Source organism: Panthera onca, chromosome C2 (genome assembly GCF_046562875.1).
Source record: "Panthera onca isolate mPanOnc1 chromosome C2, mPanOnc1 haplotype 2, whole genome shotgun sequence".
NCBI lineage: Eukaryota > Metazoa > Chordata > Mammalia > Carnivora > Felidae > Panthera > Panthera onca.
The window spans coordinates 12,318,668-12,339,504 of NC_138347.1; the positions used below are offsets into that span (position 1 = coordinate 12,318,668).

Here is a 20,837-nt window from a genome sequence, read left to right on the forward strand (position 1 = left end):
GGTTTTGGCTCAGGTCATGACCCCATGGTTTGCGGATGGGGCCCCACGTCCGGCTCTGCCCTGACAACACGGAGCCTGCTTGGGATTCTCTTTCTCCCTCACTCTCTGCCCCTACCCCATTAGTCGGCGCTCTCTCTCTCTCTCTCTCTCTCTCAAAATAAATAAATAAACATTGAAAAAATAATAATAATTTTAATATTTTTACTTTTTTAAATGTTTACATTTACATTTTTAATGGAATTTACATCATATTTTAATAAAAATGTCTTATTTTTAACAGAGAGAAAGAGAGAGAGACAGAGCATGAGTGGGGGCAGGGCAGAGGGCGAGGGAGACACAGGATCCAAAGCAGGCTCCAGGCTCTGAGCCATCAGCACAGAGCCCGACTCGGGGCTTGAACTCACAGACCGCGAGATCGAGACCTGAGACGATGTCGGAAACTCAATCCACGGAGCCACCCAGGCGCCCCAGTAATAATAATTTTTAAAAGCGAGACTCAAAATAACTCCTGTCATCACTGCAACTGGGTGACTCTTGAGAAACTGGGCTCTCCATCCCCACGGCAATGCTTATCTTCAACAGCTGACCATCAGTACAAAAATCCTGAAAGGCACACTTTTACCCCGAAGTTAAGAATCATCCTTGTATAACCCAGGAACCAACATCATCCGTGAAATGCGTAACCTGAGTTTGCGGAGTGGAGGAGGAAGGATCCCTGAGAAACCCTGTCTCCGGTCACCCATGTCTCCTCACCCCCAGCTCCCGCCCCGCTTCCGGCCCCACCCAAGTCCTTTGGCCTCTGAGTCAACCCAGGGATCTCCTCTGTGTGAAGGGGACCCAGCCCAGGCCCTCCTCCTGCACTAAAGTGGGATTCCACGTCCCGTGGGGGGACCCCAGCCGCACGAGGCCCTAAGAGCGGTCTCCCTAGAGCTTCTTTTCCCAGCATGCCTTTCCCCCAGGTTTGCCACGGAAGGGAACTGAGTGATCTGTCTTCGCAGATCCCCAAAGCAACTGGCCTCAGGAAACGAACCCTTCCTAAACTGACTGTCGAGAGGCCCACCCTCCCAACAGGGAATCAGGAGGCCTCGACTCCACAGCTAAAACCTCTCCTCCAGCCTGTCCTCGGGTGGCACCTGCTCTCAGCTCCCCCATGGCCAAAGCCCGATCCCCACACGCATCTGGCCAAGCCCTCTGGCCGTGCCTGCCCGCGGGCCCTGTGCGGTGGGGAGGATAGCCTCTGTGCCTGACCACCTCTTTTGCGGGTTCCTACGGCCTTTCCTGACCGTGGATTCTGAGAGATCACTCCTGATCCCTCCCAATCAACCACTCCACCACACATACCCCTTTCGTCTTCCTTACGGTCCCTTGAGCCGGTTCGGGACCCCTTGCCGCCAAAATAACCTTGCCTGGGTCAGGGGACACCAGCCACCTACAAAAGTAGGACAAACAGAAGCGTTGCTGTGCCCTGCGCGAAGCCAGGCCGAGGAGAGGGGAGGGATACCAAACGTAAACAAGGGATGCAGTCAAGACCTTGCCACCAGCTGGCCCAAGCTTGTGCAGGAGCAGGGGAACATCTTCAGAGTCCCGAGCTGGGCGAGGGCGCCCTTGTAAACACAACCCATGCAGTGTGGCTGGGAAGTGACGGGCCCACTTGTGAGCCCAGGCTGGTGCGAACCCCGCCAACGACTCCACTCTTCACCTGTGCTTGTGGCCCTCACTGCCCCCCATTCATTCCCGCCCCAGGCGGAGCGTTAGGTGCCGAAGACTGGCAGTGAGGGGACCCAACATCCCCGCCCTCAGGGAGTTCACGTCCCCCGTATGGAGCCTCTGTGGGACGCTCTTCAAAATTCCTCACCGCCTTCACCCCTTCAATCTTCGGAGCAGCCCTGGCAGGCAGGCACCGCTATGTGCTGCACTGAGCAGTTGTTGACACGCGGCCCAGAGAGAGGAGGAAACCGGCCAAAGGACACACAGCCGGCCAGCGGCCCAGGTATGACCCAGCAGGCAGCCTTGTTCCAGGGCCCGAGGCCTTGACTTCCATCTGGGGAGACCTGGCAATCCAGGCTTATTTCCCCTCCTCCTCACATGCACAAATTATTCAGCTGGAATCCTGCTCGGCACTGGGACACGATGAGAAAGGACCCCTCGAGTCCAGTGAGAGATGCAGCCATGTGGGGTCTTGACGAGCGGGTGCTCTAAAGAAGGAGCCGTTCATGCCACAGGAAGTGGGTTCACAGGCACAGGCGTTCCAGAGAGTACACCCCAAAGACAGAGCCTGAGAGGGGGAAGGAGCCCGGGCCCTTGGGGGGCGGTGGGGGGAGATAAGAGGTCTGGCGTGGCTCCGAGACCAGTCCCTTGTGGGATGGCTGGGGGGGAGGGGCAGTGGCGGGCTGATGGAGGGGGTCAGGGGGCAGTGGGTGGGAGGGACGGGCAGGGTGTCCTGTCGCCTCACAGGAGGGAGGGGAGGGAGGCAGAAAGGGTTAAAAAACCAAGGTGGGCCTGGTTATGGAAGACAGGGTTCTAGTAAAAGGTTTGGGCTTTCTGTCATCAATGGGGTGTCATTAATGGTTTCGTCAGGGAGGTGATAAGCGGTATTTGACCAAATCTGTTTCCGTATTAGATAAATAGAGGTGATTGAGAGAGATGATAGATAGAAGGATGGATGGATAGATAGAAATATAGATAGATAGATGATAGATAGATAGAACAAAGATAGAATTAGATAAGTAAGTAGAGAGATAGATAAATAGAGAGGTGGAGAGGTGAGGGAGAGGGGGCAAAGGAGAAGGAGCTGGGGTTGACATAGACATGGGGTGGGGACAGGGACAGGGATAAGGGGAATGTATCTTTTCCCCTGGGGGGGTGGAGGTGTAGGAGGAGGGGTGCGCAGAAGCAGGATTCCTTGTTGCAAATGTTCTGCAATCGCCTCAGGGAAAAGAGTCCTCTGTTCCTTGCTGTCGAAGCTCAGGGCTGGGCTGGGGGCTAGTGACCATGGCTGGTGGGCAGAGGAGGCAGGAAGCAAGCACCTGGTTGAAACAGACCCCTCCGCCGCCTGCCACCAGGCTTCAGATCGCCCGACCGACCGGACCTGCTACCGAAGTAGCTGCTAATCACCACGGAAAAGGTCCCTCCCTGGAAATCAGGGGGCTCGTTTTTGTGTTTTGCCTCCAGCAGCCTTGTCCACATTGGCCTCAGCGTCCAGCCCTCGCTGTGACTGCCTTTTGGGCCTGAACGTTCTTAGGAAGGGACAGATCCCGCAGGTAGCTGCCACCTGGCCCACAATGGCAGCCTAGGAAAGCCCGGCTCCCGCTGCGAGGGGCCGAGCCACCCCGGGAGGGAAATGACCAAGGTCAATGTTGGGGACGCAGCATCTGCGGCAAAGCCTCTGCCCCATTCTCCTCCTGTGGTCATTGTTACTTTCCACTGACCAGCTGCCTGCAGGCTCCGGGCAAAGACAAAATGGGTAACACAGCCGCCATTCAGTGGAGATTAATGCCTGGAATGAACCACACCTCTGAACAATTGCTTCCTCCACGAGGGACAGCGCTGAATGGCCGGGGAGCCCCATTGATGGCTGCTATGAAAGAGGTGAAGGCCTGCGGTGGAGGGGAAGAAAACCCTCACACCGCCCCTCCAACCTAGCCCCGATTCTTCCTTCTCGCCTTCCTTTTCCCTTCTGACTGCCCACTTCGCCCATGTCGCCCTAATCCAGAACCATCCTTTTTGTGCGGGGACTTGGGCAGCGCGCTTAAAATTCACGGATTTGCTACTGTAAGTCATATCGCTGCGGCTGCGTGCTGATCGCATTAGTACCATTATCTCTGCAACTTTCCGACTTGATAATTAGTTACTATCATTCACGCTGTGCAATCAGCTGTTAAATCCTCGTTTATGCTGATTTGAATATGAATGTGCTGTTCAATAACATGTTAGATTGCCATGTTTACAAATATACTCCAGGTATTTGGAAATTTAGATGATGCGGAACATACTGTTTAAGCTGTGCTCGGTGCCAGTTTAAATAACTTAAGCCTATTTACCGATCACTTAGCAATTCTTTTCACATACTTCTGTTTCCCCTGTCCTATCCTTCTCGACCCAAACTCAGATATGCTCTTTTTCGTCTGTTTGCGTGTTGTCGCTGTACTAAACTAACAATCTTCAAGATGGGACGAAAGTAGCAGCCACCTCTACGTGGGCCTTCTTTTCTGATTCCTGCTGATCTCATTTCTGCGTCTTTTAGAGGCAGAGGAAACTGCAAATGGGAAAAAGAAAGAAAAAAAAATGATCTCTGCAGCTGGAGTGTTAAATATCAAGTCTCTGAAAGCACATGTCTTGCATGTAGCACAAAAGGGAAAGAAGAGAAAATTTCTGAATGTGGGTAACACCCAAGAGAGCAAGATGCATCTGATTGGAAACTCCTAGAAGGCAAACAGGTGGTTCTGGAGAGCGGGGCTTCTCAAACTTGAATGTGCCTTTGAGTCACTTGGGGGTTCCCTATGACTTGTGGATGCTGGCTCGCTAAGCAAGGCCGGGGCTGAGACAGGACGTGTCTGATGACCTCCTAGGTGCAAGAACACTCTAAAACAAAGGGACTATGGGGGCACCTGGGTGGCTCAGTCGGTTAAGCGTCCAACTTCAGCTCAGGTCATGATCTCGAGATCTGTGAGTTCGAGCCCCGCATCGGGCTCTTGTGCTGACAGCTCAGAGCCTGGAGCCTGCTTCGGATTCTGTGTCTCCCTCTCTCTCTTCCCCTCCCTTGCTGGCACGCGTGCTCTCCCTCTCTCTCTCTCTCTCTCTCTCTCTCTCAAAAATAAAGAAATATTTTTTAAAATCTTTTAAAAAAAGAATACGCTTTTCCATTCGAGGTTTAAACATCAAGCTTGACAATTCCACTTCCGGGTATACATGCAAAAGAATTGAAAGCAGGGACTTGAACAGCTATTTATGCACCCATGTTTATAGCAGCGTGATTCTCAACAGCCGAGAAGTAGAGGCAGCCCAAGCGTCCATGCATGGATGAATGGATCAACGCAATGTGGCTCGTACATAAGATGGAATGTTATGCAGCCTTAAAAAGAAAGGAAATGCTAAAAAAAAAAAAAAAAAATTAAAAGAAAGGGGCGCCTGGGTGGCTCAGTCGGTTAAGCGTCCGACTTCGGCTCAGGTCACGATCTCACGGTCCGTGAGTTTGAGCCCCGCGTCGGGCTCTGGGCTGACAGCTCAGAGCCTGGAGCCTGCTTCCGATTCTGTGTCTCCCTCTGTCTCTGCCCCTCCCCCGTTCATGCTCTGTCTCTCTCTGTCTCAAAAATAAATAAAATAAACGTTAAAAAAAAAAAATTAAAAAAAAATAAATAAATAAAAAGAAAGGAAATGCTAACCCACACCACAACATGGATGAGGACATTATGTTACCGGAAGGAAGCCAGTCGCACAAGAATAAATGCCGTATGATTCTACTTCCCGGAAGTTATCTAGCCAAATGCACAGAAACAGAAGTAAAATGGTGGAGGGAGGGTTGGAGGGAAGAGCGGATCGGGAGCTGCTTAACAGGTATAGGGTTTCAATCTTGAAAGATGAAAACGTTCCGGAAGCTGATTGCGTGACGATGTGAATGTACGTAACACTACTGAACCATGAGCTTAAAAATGGTTAAGATGCCAAAATTTATGTTATGTGTCTTTTACCACAATTTAATTTTTTTTTTACAATACATTGGGGGAAAAAAAATCATTCTTGGTTTTAGGGACATCGTGAAAAAAGGTTTACTTCTACCAAGCAACCTGTATTTCAGCAGATTCACCTTCAATTCTTCAGTGAGTTGATCGGATTTCTTCAGCCTGGACACCAGCCAGGAAAGAATAAATCAATTTTTCTTCCGTGCTCCCACGTCCTTTGATCAAAACCGCATTCCAGGGGCGCCTGGGTGGCTCAGTCGGTTGAGCGTCTGCCTCTCGATTTCGGCTCAGGTCGTGATCTCACAGTTGGCTCTGCGCTGACAGTGGGGAGCCTGCTTGGGATTCTCTCTCTCCCCCTCTCTCTGCCCCTCCCCCACTCATGCACTCTCTTTCTCTCAAAATAAATAAACTTTAGAGAAAAAAGAAAACCCCAACCCCCCCCATTCCAACAATTATAGCATTCTGATCAATGTTCAAATTCCATGTGTGTCTCCATTTCCCTAGGAGGCTTTGAGGCTGGTGTTTGCCCTTCAGTGATGGACCTAAGCTTCAGACACTTCTCTCCCCCATCCTGACACAGTCCTGATTTTGTTCAGGTGTCTCTCCTTCTCACCTTTGCCCTTATGCATCAGAGGAGGCCACAACCCTAGGACATGACCCATCAGGAGCCTAAATCAGTCGCGATGGCTCCATTTCCATGGTCAGTGAGGTCTGAGGGCGTTCTGCTGGAAGGCTTCGGGGAAAGGTTTCCTTGCCTTTAAAAAGAGACATGGGAAGAGAATGCTCCTCTGTTTACAAGGGAGATTGTCTGGGCGAGACACGTGGAACAAAGGTGGTCATCGTGACAGCAGCCTGATCAAGGCAGCTGCCGCAGGTGGCAGAGACAGAACAATCTAGAAAGCCAGAGCCACCCTACCTCGGGGTCTCTTGCTTTGTCAAAAATAGAGCGCTTCCTGGTTTAAGCCGATTGAGCGGGAGTGTTCTGTTCTGGCCACTGAAACAGCCTTAACCGATCCCAGTACCTTGCAGGTAGGAGATATGCTGATATTTGATGGATTCAATTCGAGTAGGAAGACGGGGCTGGTTCACTGCCCTTAGAGGACTCCTCAGGCCGTGTGACATCCGTCCCCATCCCCAGCAACCTCACTCGTGAAATGGGTTTTCCAACGAGAAAGATAACAGGGTGTTTTTGCTTGCTTGTTTTCGTCACAGATCCTCCATGGGCTGCTTTTTTCTAGAGAACATGTAAAACTTCATTCCATTGTCAAAGTTTCATTGAATTATACCTTTTGACAGACCCGTGCCTTCCAGGAGCAAACTTCAGGAAGGGGTCATCACAAACGGCTCATGCTCGTTGAGCATTTTTATGCGCCAGACGTTAGGCTCAGGTAATCCTCAGATTGGTTCTGTCATCCCCCTCCTTTCGCGGATAAAGAAACCGAGGCGCAGAAAGCTTCATTCACCTGCCCAAGGTCACACAGCTAATAATGCGCGGGGGCTGGGATTCGAACCTGAGGAGTTGGCTCCTATCCTTAGGCTCCACGGCGATGACTCGCTTAGGTGCGCGCGGCTTTCCCCAGTTCAGACAACGGCAGTCCATTCCCTGTCGTCAAAACCCTAAAACTCTTAAAATCTCCTTAAAACTCAGATCACGTTAGCCTCCAACTCGATGCCCTCCGGTGGGTCCCCGCGGAGGTTCTAGAGAGCATCCGAAACAAGGCTCGAGTCTGTGTTGGTCCCCACTCCACTGGCTTCCCTCCCACTGGCCGCTCTGGCCACCGTTCAGCTCCTTTAACACACTCAGCCTTCTTTGCCTCCGGGCTTTCACACCTGCTATTCATTCTGCCCGGGGTTCAACACCTGACCGGACAGACAGACAGACGCATCCACACAGGCGCGCACACACCCGACCCCTGGAGAACTTCCGCTCATCCTTCAAGTGTCCGTTGAAGTAGTTTACTTCCTTAGAGATCTCTCCGCTGCCCTTCGGTCCGATTTGTCCCCTGGTCGTACCCTCCCCGTCACCTGGGTGGCACTTCTCAGAATTCATAGTTGCATGAGTGTGTGTGATTTTCTGCTTTGTCTCTGTCCTCCCCCGGGAGACCGTCATGCCCGTGTTGTCTCTACAGTATCCCGAGTGACGGTCACATTGCGGCAAGAGTGGGGAAATGTTCAAGGAGAGGAGGGAGAAAAGAAGTTGAGAAGGAAAGAAAAAACCGGAAGGAAGGGAGGGGAAATTGAGAGACTATGGTCAGGAAGGAAGAGACTGTGAGGTTCCGTGAGTTGCCAAGCATTTGAAAGCTTTTACCACAGTAACGTTCCTTCCCCAGGTAAGCAAAGGGCATGGCCTTGGCAATAACTGGCTTGTTTCCTTCTTCCCTCTGTCCCTCCTTTCCTTCTTTCCTTCCCTCCCTCCTTCCTTCCCTCCTTCCTTCCTTCTTTCCTTCTTTCCTTCCCTCCTTCCTTCCTTCCCTCCTTCCCTCCTTTCCTCCTTCCTTCCCTCCTTTCCTCCTTTCCTTCTTTCCTTCCCTCCTTCCTTCCTCCTTTCCTTCTTTCCTTCCCTCCTTCCTTCCTTCCCTCCTTCCCTCCTTTCCTCCTTCCTTCCTTCCCTCCTTCCCTCCTTTCCTTCCTTCCTTCTTTTCCACCTTCCTTCCTTCCCTCCTTCCTTCCCTCCTTCTTTCCCACCTTCCTTCCCTCCCTCCTTCCTTCCCTCCTTCCTTCCTTCTTTCCTTCTTTCCTTCCCTCCTTCCTTCCTTCCCTCCTTCCCTCCTTTCCTCCTTCCTTCCCTCCTTTCCTCCTTTCCTTCTTTCCTTCCCTCCTTCCTTCCTCCTTTCCTTCTTTCCTTCCCTCCTTCCTTCCTTCCCTCCTTCCCTCCTTTCCTCCTTCCTTCCTTCCCTCCTTCCCTCCTTTCCTTCCTTCCTTCTTTTCCACCTTCCTTCCTTCCCTCCTTCCTTCCCTCCTTCTTTCCCACCTTCCTTCCTTCCCTCCTTCCTTCCTTCCTTCTTTCCCACCTTCCTTCCTTCCCTCCTTCCTTCCCTCCTTCTTTCCCACCTTCCTTCATTCCCTCCTTCCTTCCTTCCTTCTTTCCCACCTTCCTTCCTTCCCTCCTTCCTTCCTTCCTTCTTTCCCACCTTCCTTCCTTCCCTCCTTCCTTCCTTCCTTCTTTCCCACCTTCCTTCCTTCCCTCCTTCCTTCCTTCCTTCTTTCCCACCTTCCTTCCTTCCCTCCTTCCTTCCTTCCTTCTTTCCCACCTTCCTTCCCTCCTTTCTTCCCTCCCTCCTTCCTTCCCTCCCTCTTCCTTCCCTCCCTTCCCTCCTTCTTTCCTTCCCTCCTTCTTTCCTTCCCTCCTTCCTTTCCTCTTTCCCTCCCTTCCCTCCTTCCTTCTTTCCCTCCTTCCTTCCTTTCCTCCGTCCTTCCTTCCCTCCCTCCTTCCTTCCCTCCTTCCTTCTTCCCTTCCTTCCCTCCTTCCTTCCTTCCTTCCTTCTTTCAACTGCTTCATTCCCTCCTTACTTCTGCCCTCTCTCTTTCTATCTATACCTATTTTCCTTTTTCAAAAAAAAAAAAAAAAAAAAAACTCCCTAAAACAAAAGTAAAAGACCAGCATTTAAAATTCATCCATAAATTTTAAAGTGAAGCCTGTGTGTTTGGCCCATAGGATATTTTTACCACTGTTTTACAGAGAGCAGTGGAGCTCTTCCTTCTTATATCCTCTGTCCCTTCTCCCAGCTCTACCAGTTTATATCAAGTGGACGACTCTTTACAATCCCCTCCGTATTTCGGGACAATCATACCAACCAAACTAATATATTGGAACTAAGAATATAACTTCAGGAAAAGCAACTAGACAAATAGAAGGATTTTTCACTTTTATAGGGTTAAGTGGCTATAAAAATTATAAATTGATATCAAATTATATCATAAGGTCAAGAGATTTGCTGCTCACTTCCCTTTAATGAATTAAGAAACAACTAGTGAGAAAAACATGACAACCCGAAAATATCCAAGCAAACAGAAAATATTTAAAGGTGAGAGCCACCGAAACATAGAATAACTTGTGAACATATTATTAGTAGAATTTCTAGCACTTTAACTCATTTAAAAATAGACAAAGTAGGGGCACCTGGGTGGCTCAGTGGGTTGAGAGTCCGACTTCAGCTCGGGTCATGATCTCACAGTTCACAAGTTCGAGCCCCACCCCAGGCTCTGTGCTAACAAACAGCTCCGAGCCTGGAGCCTGCTTCAGATTCTGTATCTCCCTCTCTCTCTCCGCCTCCCCTGCTCATGCTATGCTTCTCTGTCTCTCAAAAATAAATAAATGTTAAATTTTTTTTTTTAAAAATAGACAAAGTGAATTCACTCCAGGACATGTCCAACTACTTACGAAATATGATTATGTGATTATACTCAATCTATTGTTTTAAAATTTATTTTTCAGAGTTTGCATTATTATAACTAAGATGTAATTGACCAAGAAAATGCTAGCCACACCACTTACGTCATATATTGTTTCCCAGGTTTGAAGGTACAAAGGATTGTGCTTCAAGTATGGAAAAACTGGAGAATGCCTTATTTTTGAGAGGTGGGAGGAAAGGCAAAGAGAGAAGGAGACATAGAATTTGAAGCAGGTTCTAGGCTTTGAGCTGTCAGCACAGAGCTCTACATGGGGCTCAAACCCATGAACCATGAGATCATGACTAGAGCCAAAAGCGATGCTTAACCGACTGAGCCACACGGGCACCCTTTGAGACATTTTCAAATTCATTTTATTAGAGTACCAACCCATCAATGAGTCACCTGAGGAAGCAATGAGAACAAAGACAGGAAGGGAGAAAGAAGAACGGAAGGAGAGAGAAATGGGGGTAAAGAAACTGTGTCCAAATCAATATTACCCTTCAATAGCATTACCCTGAAATCACACATTCATTCCTCAGTACCTCCACACCCAAATATTTGCTGCATGGGCATGTCATGTCATGTCATGATAAAGGTTTAGGCCTGCAAAGAACTTAAAAAGTTATCAAGGGTTTATTTTATAGACGAGAAAGCCAGAATTCAGGGAGTTCCAAGCGCTTGACAAAGTCACAGAGCTTTTATCCACTTAAAAAATGGATGACAGAGTGAGAAAAGGGATTTGAATTAGTACTACATCGAATTATTCAAAGTATATTATTCTTTTCCGTTGAACTTCCTCATTCATTCATTCATCCCACAAATATTTACTGAGTGCCTCGTATGTTCTGGGCACTGCTGAAGATACAGCAGCGAACAAACAGACAAAACACCGTACATTCGTGGGGTGCACGTCCCAGGGCGTCAACATAATTTAAATTCCTCGTTCTATTTTCCATGCCGAGGTTGCTGCTTTAACAATTTTTTGGGAGCCACCTCATTAGAATCAGAGATGCTGAACAAATTCTCTACTGACACAACTTGGTGAGTGTAGGCATTACAAATATGAGTCAACTCTATTGATTACAAAGAGGAGGCAGTGCACATACAACTTTTTTAGAGAGAAATTAAACCCCATTAAAAAAATAATAGACGATGCTCCACATGACATCCGATTCACCAGCCACATCTCCTAAAACACAGGGCAGGACTGTTGGAAAGAAAAGAAAAGAAAAGAAAAGAAAAGAAAAGAAAAGAAAAGAAAAGAAAACTAAGCATTTTTAAAGGCTTTCTAGCCAAGATAAGAAGACATTAAACTTTTGGCAAGCATCCTGGCAGCCAGCAGAATGGAACCACGCACTGCCTGCAAATGTTTAGCCCACAGCTGTTGGAAATGAAGAATGTCAAAATACCCAAAAGCAAGAATCCATGCACACACATCAAAGAAGCGAAGCTCTGGGGGACACCCAAGCGTCGAAGCGGATGATGGCGGGAGCACCAGAAGGGAGGCAGGAAGGGAGGTGCCGGGCAACACAGAAGACCAACCAATCTTGATATCGCGTCTACAACCTCGGCTGTGTTCATCCCTGCTGTACCACCGTGGAAAATGGTCCCCGACGTTCAGAAATCCACTGGCGAGGACCCAAAGCCTGCTGCCGTTAACTTCATTCTGCAAAAGGTGCGTCCTTTACTCCATGACGAAATCGTGAAAACTCAGGCAGGGGTCCCTTTTTTCTTTTTCTGTTGTTTCTTTTTTAGCCAAACTCTCATGTGTACTGCACCTGTAGAAATAGTTATTTTTAACCCTCAATTCACCTGAAACGAATTAAATGAACTAATTAAAATGAAACGTGGTTTATTTTGAGAAGCCAATGTTCCGAAAGTGCGTAGATCCCGGTAGTTCTTTGGTTTGAGATGAAACACCACGTTCCAGCCATAAGAGCATGGCAGCCTCACAAATGGGGCCAACATTTACTTAACTTTCTAGAGGACGGTTTGAAGATTAAGAAGGAAGGAAAAAAAAAAGAGAGAGGGAGAGAGCCAAACCATAAGAGACTCTTAAAAACTGAGAATAAACTGAGGGTTGATGGGGGGTGGGAGGGAGGGAAGGGTGGGTGATGGGCATTGAGGAGGGCACCTTTTGGGATGAGCACTGGGTGTTGTATGGAAACCAATTTGACAATAAATTTCATATAAATAAATAAGAAGATTACTGTTTTGTCACTCAAAACAGTATGGTACTGGCACAAAAATATAGACACAGAGATCAGTGAAGATTATGCCACAGCTTAGAGAAATGGTGATATGGGTTTGTTTTCTCTTTTCTTATGTTTACGGAATTTGACTATGTCGGTTTTATAAATTCAAAAAACCTTTTACTAAAAATAAAATTGAGTGAATCTCTACTACAGCTAGAGTGACTGGCATGGATCTAGGTACAACCTTTCACATAAAATGACAAAGGAAGGTGACAAATCTGGAAAAAGCAGGGGGGCCAGCTAAATCACAAGATATATGAAAGGTACAGAATAAGGTGTCTCTCTTACGTCACCAAGCCGTTCAGATAATTCGAGACTTTTGTAAGCATGAGGAAGTTGGTCCCCAAAATGTCATCTGCTATTTTGGTAAGAAAAGAAAGAGGGAGCAGGCAGTAGAGTGATTTTGTAAATCACTGATGAGAACGAGAACCTAGAGAGAATTGATACAGGTCAATATAGCTTCCCAGCCACTGCGTCCTTCCTGCCCACAAAAAGTCAACTGGCAGGATTTGTATGAGGTCATCAATTCCCAGAGGACAGCTTGACTACATGTGTAAAAACTTGTATACCCTTTGGGGCGCCTGGGTGGCTCAGTCGTTTAAGTGTCCGACTTCAGCTCAGGTCACCATCTCACAGTCCGTGAGTTCGAGCCCCGCGTGGGGCTCTGGGCTGATGGCTCGGAGCCTGGAGCCTGCTTCCGATTCTGTGTCTCCCTCTCTCTCTGCCCCTCCCCCATTCATGCTCTTTCTCTGTCCCAAAAATAAATAAACGTTAAAAAAAAAAATTTATAAAAAAAACTTGTATACCCTTTGACCCAAGAATTCTTCTTTAATCAGAGAAGTACACAAAAATGTTTGTACGAAGACGCTCATTTCGTTGTTCTTAAAATAGGAACAAAATGGACACACCCTAATTGGCCCATCAAAAAAAAGCTTAGTTAGATAATTCGGGAGTATCTGGATGATGGACTCTTACACTACCTTTAAAAAGGAATGTGCAGGGGTGCCCGGGTGGCTCAGTCAGTTAAGCGTCTGACTCTTGATTTCGACTCGGGTCGTGACGTCAAGGTTCATGGGATTGAGCACCACGCTGGGCTCTGTGCTAGATGCGGATCCCGCTTGGTATTCTCCCTCTCTCTCTCTCTCTCTCTCTCTCTCTCTCTCCCCCCCCAACATCAAAATAAATAAACTTAAACAAATAAAAAGAAAAAGGAAGTGATATCAAAAAGAATCTCCATGATATATTATCGAGCGAAAACAAGCAGTTTATAAAATGGGGTATGTGGTATGGTGTCATTTTCGTTTAATCAATTGTACAAACGATAGGAAGACATCTGGAAGAATGGTCTCCAGTCTATTGGCAGTGGATGTCTCTGGGTGGAGAATTTAGCAAGATGTTTACTTTGTTCCTTCTCCCGTCCTGTATAGCCTGAACATTCTAGAAGAGTAGGTGTGGTACTGGAAGGAGGCCTCTGGGACAGAGCCGCTGGGAAGTCCTGGGAAACCCCAGGATAATGACCATTGGAGGCCCCGTGGACGGATCTGAGGGTGGCAGAAAGGCTTAAACGATGTGGAAGCAAAGAGGGAGCCAAAGTGGTTTATGGCAAGAGAAAGAACGGTGACGAAGCAGAATTTCCGGGTGATTAGACTGAATTCTCTGGGAGGCTGCACGGGATTGTGTGTTCTATTATTATTCATAGAATTCCTGCCATCGTAGAACTCAGTGGGCCATTGGAACAGCCGGGCTAACTGGAATTTTTTTTTTTTTTTTTCAGTTAACGTGGGGGGCCTGTGCAGGGAAAGAAAATACCAAGCTAACTTTCTCAAGAAATAACACACAGCCTGTGGAGGCGGGACAGAAATTGTTCCATGCAACATACTAACTCATCGTGGCCCCCGGGAGGCTAGAAACTGTCTAGAATGCGGTGTGTTTGGCCCTATGAGATATTGTAAGTGTTTCTTTCCTAAAAAACAGGTGACCATCCCTGTGACCATTGTACTCAGCTTCGAAGTCCTCGTCAACCAAAGACGTGGGTAGTTATCTGTTAGAAAGTAGACTGGCTTAATGGTCTACAAGGTTCTGGGTGGTAAATGAGAAGATTTAGGGGCCTAATTACTAGTTTGCCTGCTTGAATATTCTTCTTTATAGAGTAGCTGGAGCTAGAGACAGAAATCAGAACTCTTCACTTTTGAAAGAATTTTCAATACTTCAATAACACAGTTTCTAGCACCTAAATTTTTTTTTAAAAAAAGGTACTCTGAAAATATAAGCAAAACGCTTATTAAAAGGAAACGATCTGCAAAATTATTACCCTGAAGCGTTCCAAGTTAAATGTCTAGGGAAGTGACGTCCTCCTTTCCAGAGGGCTTTCCTGTTTGATCATTTTAAAATTTAACTGCCAAAAGAAATGAAAAGTAAAACCATAAAGCAGAAACAAGCTGCCACAAAGGATCCTCAAACATTGGGTCCATTTAGACATTTTAGAACATCTCCGTGAAAAGCAGCCATCTCTGCTCAAACCTAGTTAGAAAATGTTTGATGTTACAACACAGATTTTCTATCATGCACTTTGAGTTAACACAGAGATGCAATTTAATGCAATAAGCATGGTTTCTCCCATTTGGGATTCTTAAAACATAAGAAACATAGCATGCCGGGCATTTACTTGGTTTGAATTAATAGCGATGTATATATAGAATATTATGAAGATCAAGTTATCCTCTGACCATCCGCTGCTTGCAATTTTCCCATTCAGCAGATTCTATACATTGCTAACGTTAAAAATGAGAGGGGTTTTTTGTGACCGAAAAAAAAAAAAAAGTATTTGTGTAATCTTCAAAGTGTTTAATTTGTATTAAAGCTAAATCCAGAGGCTCTGAAACCTTAGGGGCTCTCGATGTGGATTTTTGTTCTGGTTCACACACCTTGAGACAAAGGCTCATAGTCAAGATGTGGAGGAAAAAGACGTTTTTTTGTGTGCGAGATGCGGGGCGAATTTATTCCCCGGGCAGCCTGGAATGAGCTTCAGAAAATGGATAGAGTGTCTTCTTGAAGAAAGGGCCTCTAAGTAAACTCGACTGCCATTCAAAAGATTTGCTCTGACACTTAACAAGTGGTGCAGGAAGAAAGGAAAATCTGTTGTCAGGTTTGGGGTGTTTATCAGCCCCCCTCGAGACACTTGACCTAATGCTGCGGCCCCCCCTAATCCGCTGATCTGCATGCCGTGGTCTCGCGAGCCTCAGCCCGCAACTGCCAGTAAAATTGCCTGGAACACTTGTCCCAACACATTGATCCCTCGGTATATTGTGTGCGGCTCACCTACCCGCCCCCCCCTTGCGGCTCCCCCTAAATTTAATTCTGCTCACAAATTGTGAAATAAGTTGTTTGGGCTGGATTTGTCGAGTGAATTGTCCCACTAATGAAACAGTCTGTTCATTATACAGTTGTGGGACGGAAGATTTAGCGCTCCCATACCCCGGGCCCCGGGCAGGTTAACGTTTTTAGACTTGACAGTTTACAAAAGAATGAATAGGTCTCTCCTGTCACATCAGGCTTACAAACAGCTTGGCACACAAACAGTTACTGCTTGTGTGCATGTGGATTTAGGGTCCCCGCCTGCTAATGCCCCAGATTTGTAAGTACAAATTGGTTGGTCTTCAAACTGTTTGCGAAAGGAATAAAATGACCAAAAATTAGTTTGTTTTAGCCTTTTCCCCCTCCCCTCCCCGCTCTTGCAAGGGAAACATTTTAAAAAAAGAGAGAGAGAGAGAAGGAAAGGCTAAAATAGTCTGTAGCAGGTCCTCAGGGAATATTGTGGCGTTTTTGCTTAAGGCATCAAATTAAGCAGGACCATTGTTTGGCAGAAAACATTTTGTTCTGCTGGGGCACCCTGCTTCTCAGAAGGCAGCTGAAAATCTAAGGGAATTAATTTAAGACGTGTGATTTTAAAAGATAGAGCAGAGAGGGGGGGGGGGGAGATCAAAAACTTTTCATTTCTATTCATTTTAGTACCTGTTGCTTACAACTGGTTATAATACCTCCCTCCCTCCTTCTAACCGCATTGATCTTTTAAAATGGGTCATTTAGGTTTCTGAATCTTTTCATAGGCAATTATGTGTAAATTAGCTAAAACCCGTTTTATTTTTTCTATGGCAGTTTGAATTGTGTGGTGAGTTGGTTAAATTCTTGCCAAATCTTTGAGACAGAATGCTGCATAGGAAGTCAGGTGAATATGTTTATCATGTGATTTATCATCGGTCTGGTGATACTTTTTAGTCTGGATTGAGTTTAAACACTCTTTGGTTTATTATAGCTACAGCAGGATAGTTGATGAGAGTAGTAGATGTTTCCATCACTTTAGAGGAGAAACAAAGAAAACTAACAGACTGTGCTCGCTTCGACAGCACGTATACTAAGATTGGAAAGATACAGAAAAGCTTAGCATGTCCCCTGTGCAAGGATGACACACGCAAATTCCGGAAGCTTTCCACGTTTAAAAAAAAAAAAAAAAGGTAACAAAGAATTTTTTCAGATTTCAGCTTGACCTAACATCTTTGAATTAAAGACTCTCTCCTTGATCAGATACAGCCCCAGGATGTTCAACCTCCTTACAGTACGAGGGGTTATTCTTTCATATTTCAGTAAGTTCATTATCACATGTTTCCATGTGCTGTAAAGGCAATTTGTAACAATCAGACTTTTTGGCAACTTTGCAAGCAGCAGTTACGAGCTAATTCAAACATCCCTTAAAACCTATTCCCTTGTCAGTGCCTAAATCTCACACTGAGAATCTGAAGCATTAAGAGTTCCCAGACAGAAAGCATAATCGTAACTCATAACTGCGCAAAGTCAGTGACGGTTGGCTGTTGGAAATCTGAATAAAGCAAAAGCGTTGGAGACAAACGCGGGTCCGCCTCCACCCCGGATATGGTGCAATCATTTTGTACGAATTCATCCAAGCCTCCAGAATATACTGCACATGTGAGCCCTTAAGCCAAAACGGGTCACATCTGAAATCTGGAGACAGGAGTGGAAGAAAAAGTTACAAACAACTCAACAACCACAACAAACTACACCATGCGCACAGAGTAGAGCCAGTGCCCTTTTCTGGGTTTCCGTCTCTCCCACCTACTCCCCGAACTTGGCAAACACTTTCCTATAATAACATCCATCCTAAGATTTTTTTTTTTCCTACCTCATCACGACGTTTTAGGACATTTCAAAGACAGAGGCCATGACTTGCGAAGAACGTTGGGCTAAGGTAATACATACGTTGAGTGAAATATTTTTCGAGAAACATGGCATTTCTCCTTGAATTCTGTAATGCGGCGACTGCCTTCGGTGCAAAGCTTTCAGCAAATGCAGGAGTTGCAGTCATCGGTCACCTGTTGGGGCAGGCTTCTTGACAATCCCCTGGAACCCCCGGGATGAGTGAGGTCAAAGTTGACCCAAGTGCCATGCAAAGATTGAAGAAATATGAATAAATACTTACACAAAATATTTATTTATACCAATAAATACAAAAGGGCTCCTTTTGTCTTACTCCTGATGAAACAAAAGATACGAGCAGAAATATTTTTAAATAGCTAACGGTAGGCTAAAATATAAAGCCTTTCTGCTCTCAAAAGGAGACCCAGTGCTAGAAACAAATCTGCGTAATTAGCAGGGAGGGAGGGGTGTTGGCGCGTAGGTCTCCGCTGAAGGTAAGGCGGTTGACCAGTACGTACATCTTCAGCGAAGTGACTCCTCCAAAGGCTTCCCTGCCCCACCGTGAAATGGAAAGAACGTTATCTCATACTGTTGTTGAGTTGTATGGGTGGCACAGTCTTGGTGGCCTGGTCCAGCAATCAAAAAATATCAGTAGGGGCGCCCGGGTGGCTCAGTCGGTTGAGTGTCCGATTTTGGCTCAGGTCACGATCTCGCGGTTGGTAAGTTCGAGCCCCACGTCGGGCTCTGTGTGGGCACCTCGGAGCCTGGAGCCTGCTTCGGATTCTGCGTCTGTCTCTCTCTCTCTGCACCTCCCCCGCTCATGCTCTGTCTCTCTCTGTCTCAAAAATAAAATAAACATTAAAAAAAGTTCTTAATATTAATAAAATATATATTACATATCTATACACATTTGTTGAGGTTTCTGAGCAATCCCAATGGCTGAAGTAGAAAAATACTAGGGCTTTCCAAGGGAAGAGCCCATGGAAACTTAATAAGCCAACCTGATGGGTAGACCTCCCTTCAATGCTGTATTGCCGGGTAAGACTTAATCCATCAAATACCAGTCCTGGATGTCTATACATCCTTTATTTCACAGATGAGGAAACCGAGGTTCAAATTCACAAAACCCAGCCTCCCAACTACCAATCTAATAATGTTCTTCATAAATATTTATTTAAAAAGAAAATGCCGAGGGGCGCCTGGGTGGCTTGGTTGGTTGAGCATCTGACTTCAGCTCAGGTCATGATCTCACGGTTCCTGAGTTCAAACCCCACGTCAGGCTCTGTGCCGACAGCTTGGAGCCTGGAGCCTGTTTCAGATTCTGTGTTTCCCTCTCTCTCTGCCCCTCCCCTGCTAGCTCTCTCTCTCTCTCTCTCTCTCAAAAATAAATAAATATTTTTTAAAAATTTAAGAAGAAAATGCCGAGGCACCTGGGTGGCTCAGTCCGTTAAGCGTCTGACTCTTGATTTCGTCTCAGGTCGTGATCTCAGGGTGCGTGGGTTCGAGCCCCACATCCAGCTCTGTGCTGACGGGGCAGAGCCTGCTTGGGATTCTGTATCCCTCTCTCTCTGCCCCTGCCTTGCTCGCTCTCTCTCAAAGTAAATAAATAAACATTTGAAAAATAAACAAATAAAAAAATGAAAAAAAAAACGCTGTAGGGGCTCCTGGGTGGCTCAGTCGTTTAAGCCTCCGACTTCGGCTCAGGTCATGATCTCGTAGTTCATGGGTTCAAGCCGTGCACGGGGCTCTGTGCTGACAGCTTGGAGCCTGGAGCCTGGTTCGGATTCTGTCTCCCTCTCTCTCTCTGCCCTTCCCCCCACTCACACTCTGTCTCTGTCTCTGTCTCTCTCAAAAACTAAATAATCATTAAATGTATATATATGTATGTGTATATATATGAAGAAATGTTGTCAATGTTGTACCCTGATTTATCTTTTGGACTACAGGATTCCTACTTCGTTTGTATAAAATGGAACGTTTGGGTGAGTTCAGTGAGTTTTCTGAATCAACACTCTTTGGTTGTTTGCCTTTTAGGGGTGTTTGTGGATCTGTGAGAACTGTTTTTAGAAATTAATTACGGCGTCTGTCTTTTCCTACTCAAATGCTAAGGTGGTGGTTATTGCTCTGTTACTTGCGAAGCCGAGTGAATAAAACAAATCTTTTTAAAAATCTTTGAAAAGTGTAACATCAAAAATACATTTCTCACACACAAAAAACGTATTGGCTTGAGAAAACAGTACCTAATCAAGGCCCAAGGGTAAAATGAACGGTGAAGAAGAATGCCAGTTAAAACAGGTTGTATGAGAAATGCACTTGCTTTCCCTTACACAGGTTTTCCAAGATCCTAAGTTCCCCCAGAAACCTATACAGCTTTTGGTTTTCTTCTCCAACACTCCCCCTCTGGGAAGGCTGCCAGACCGGCTTGACTGGAAGCACGAACTCAGCATGAAGGGACAGAGGCTAAAAGAGCCACCACTCAGGGCTCAGGGTGCATGTCAGCGGCTCATTGCTTGCTTGGGCTACATATTGCCTTGAGTCAACAGATTTCTTCTAATATGCGAGTATTAGAAACATCCCAGATTGGCAGAGGTTTTCTTTTAGAGAAAGGGATACAGAAAGAGAAAGCTAGAACCCCCGGGACAAATTTTATCATTCGTCTCGTACCAGCCCATGGAAGAGCTCTGTAACAGCCACCGCTCTTTAAAGATGGGGCCAGGGAATTAAATCCTAAGTCAAAAGGAATATAATGTAGGGGTTGGAAATAAAAAATAAACCAAAAAAAAAAAAAAATAGGCTATGCACAGGACTCGGCTTTGAATTTTAGTGCATCTGTGTATAAGCTGTGCGACCTTGTTTAAGTTATTTAGCTAGGTTGTGGATTGATTTCTTCATCGATAAGGTGGGGGTGAGAATATCTACCATGAGACTGAGAGTCAGGATTAGGGGCGCCTGGGTGGCTCAGTCAGTTAAGCATCCGACTTCAGCTCAGGTCATGGTCTCACCATCTGTGAGTTCGAGCCACGCATCAGGCTCTGTGTTGACAGCTCAGAGCCTGGAGCCTGCTTCCTCTCTCTCTGCCCTTCCCCAGCTTGCTCTCCCTCTCTCTCTCTCAAAAATAAGTAAACGTTAAAAAAAAAAAGTAAGGATTAAATGGACGTACATAACACATGCAGACTATGGTGTTAATAAACGTTAGCGTCTATCACTGGATATTCTCAAGTTCTCCAGTGTCTTGCCCTTCAAAGTGTGGTCCTTGGACCAGCAGCCAACAACATGTTGCCAGCAATGCAGAATCCCAGGCCCC

At 46.5% G+C, this 20,837-nt stretch overlaps 1 non-coding gene across 1 annotated transcript; it reads left to right on the forward strand.

Annotated features, from left to right (window-relative positions):
• Positions 1-16,712: 16,712 nt before the first annotated feature.
• LOC132684417 (U6 spliceosomal RNA) lies at positions 16,713-16,821 on the forward strand. The gene has a single exon (XR_009612640.3). It is a non-coding gene; the product is annotated as a U6 spliceosomal RNA (small nuclear RNA).
• The last annotated feature ends 4,016 nt before the right edge of the window (positions 16,822-20,837 follow it).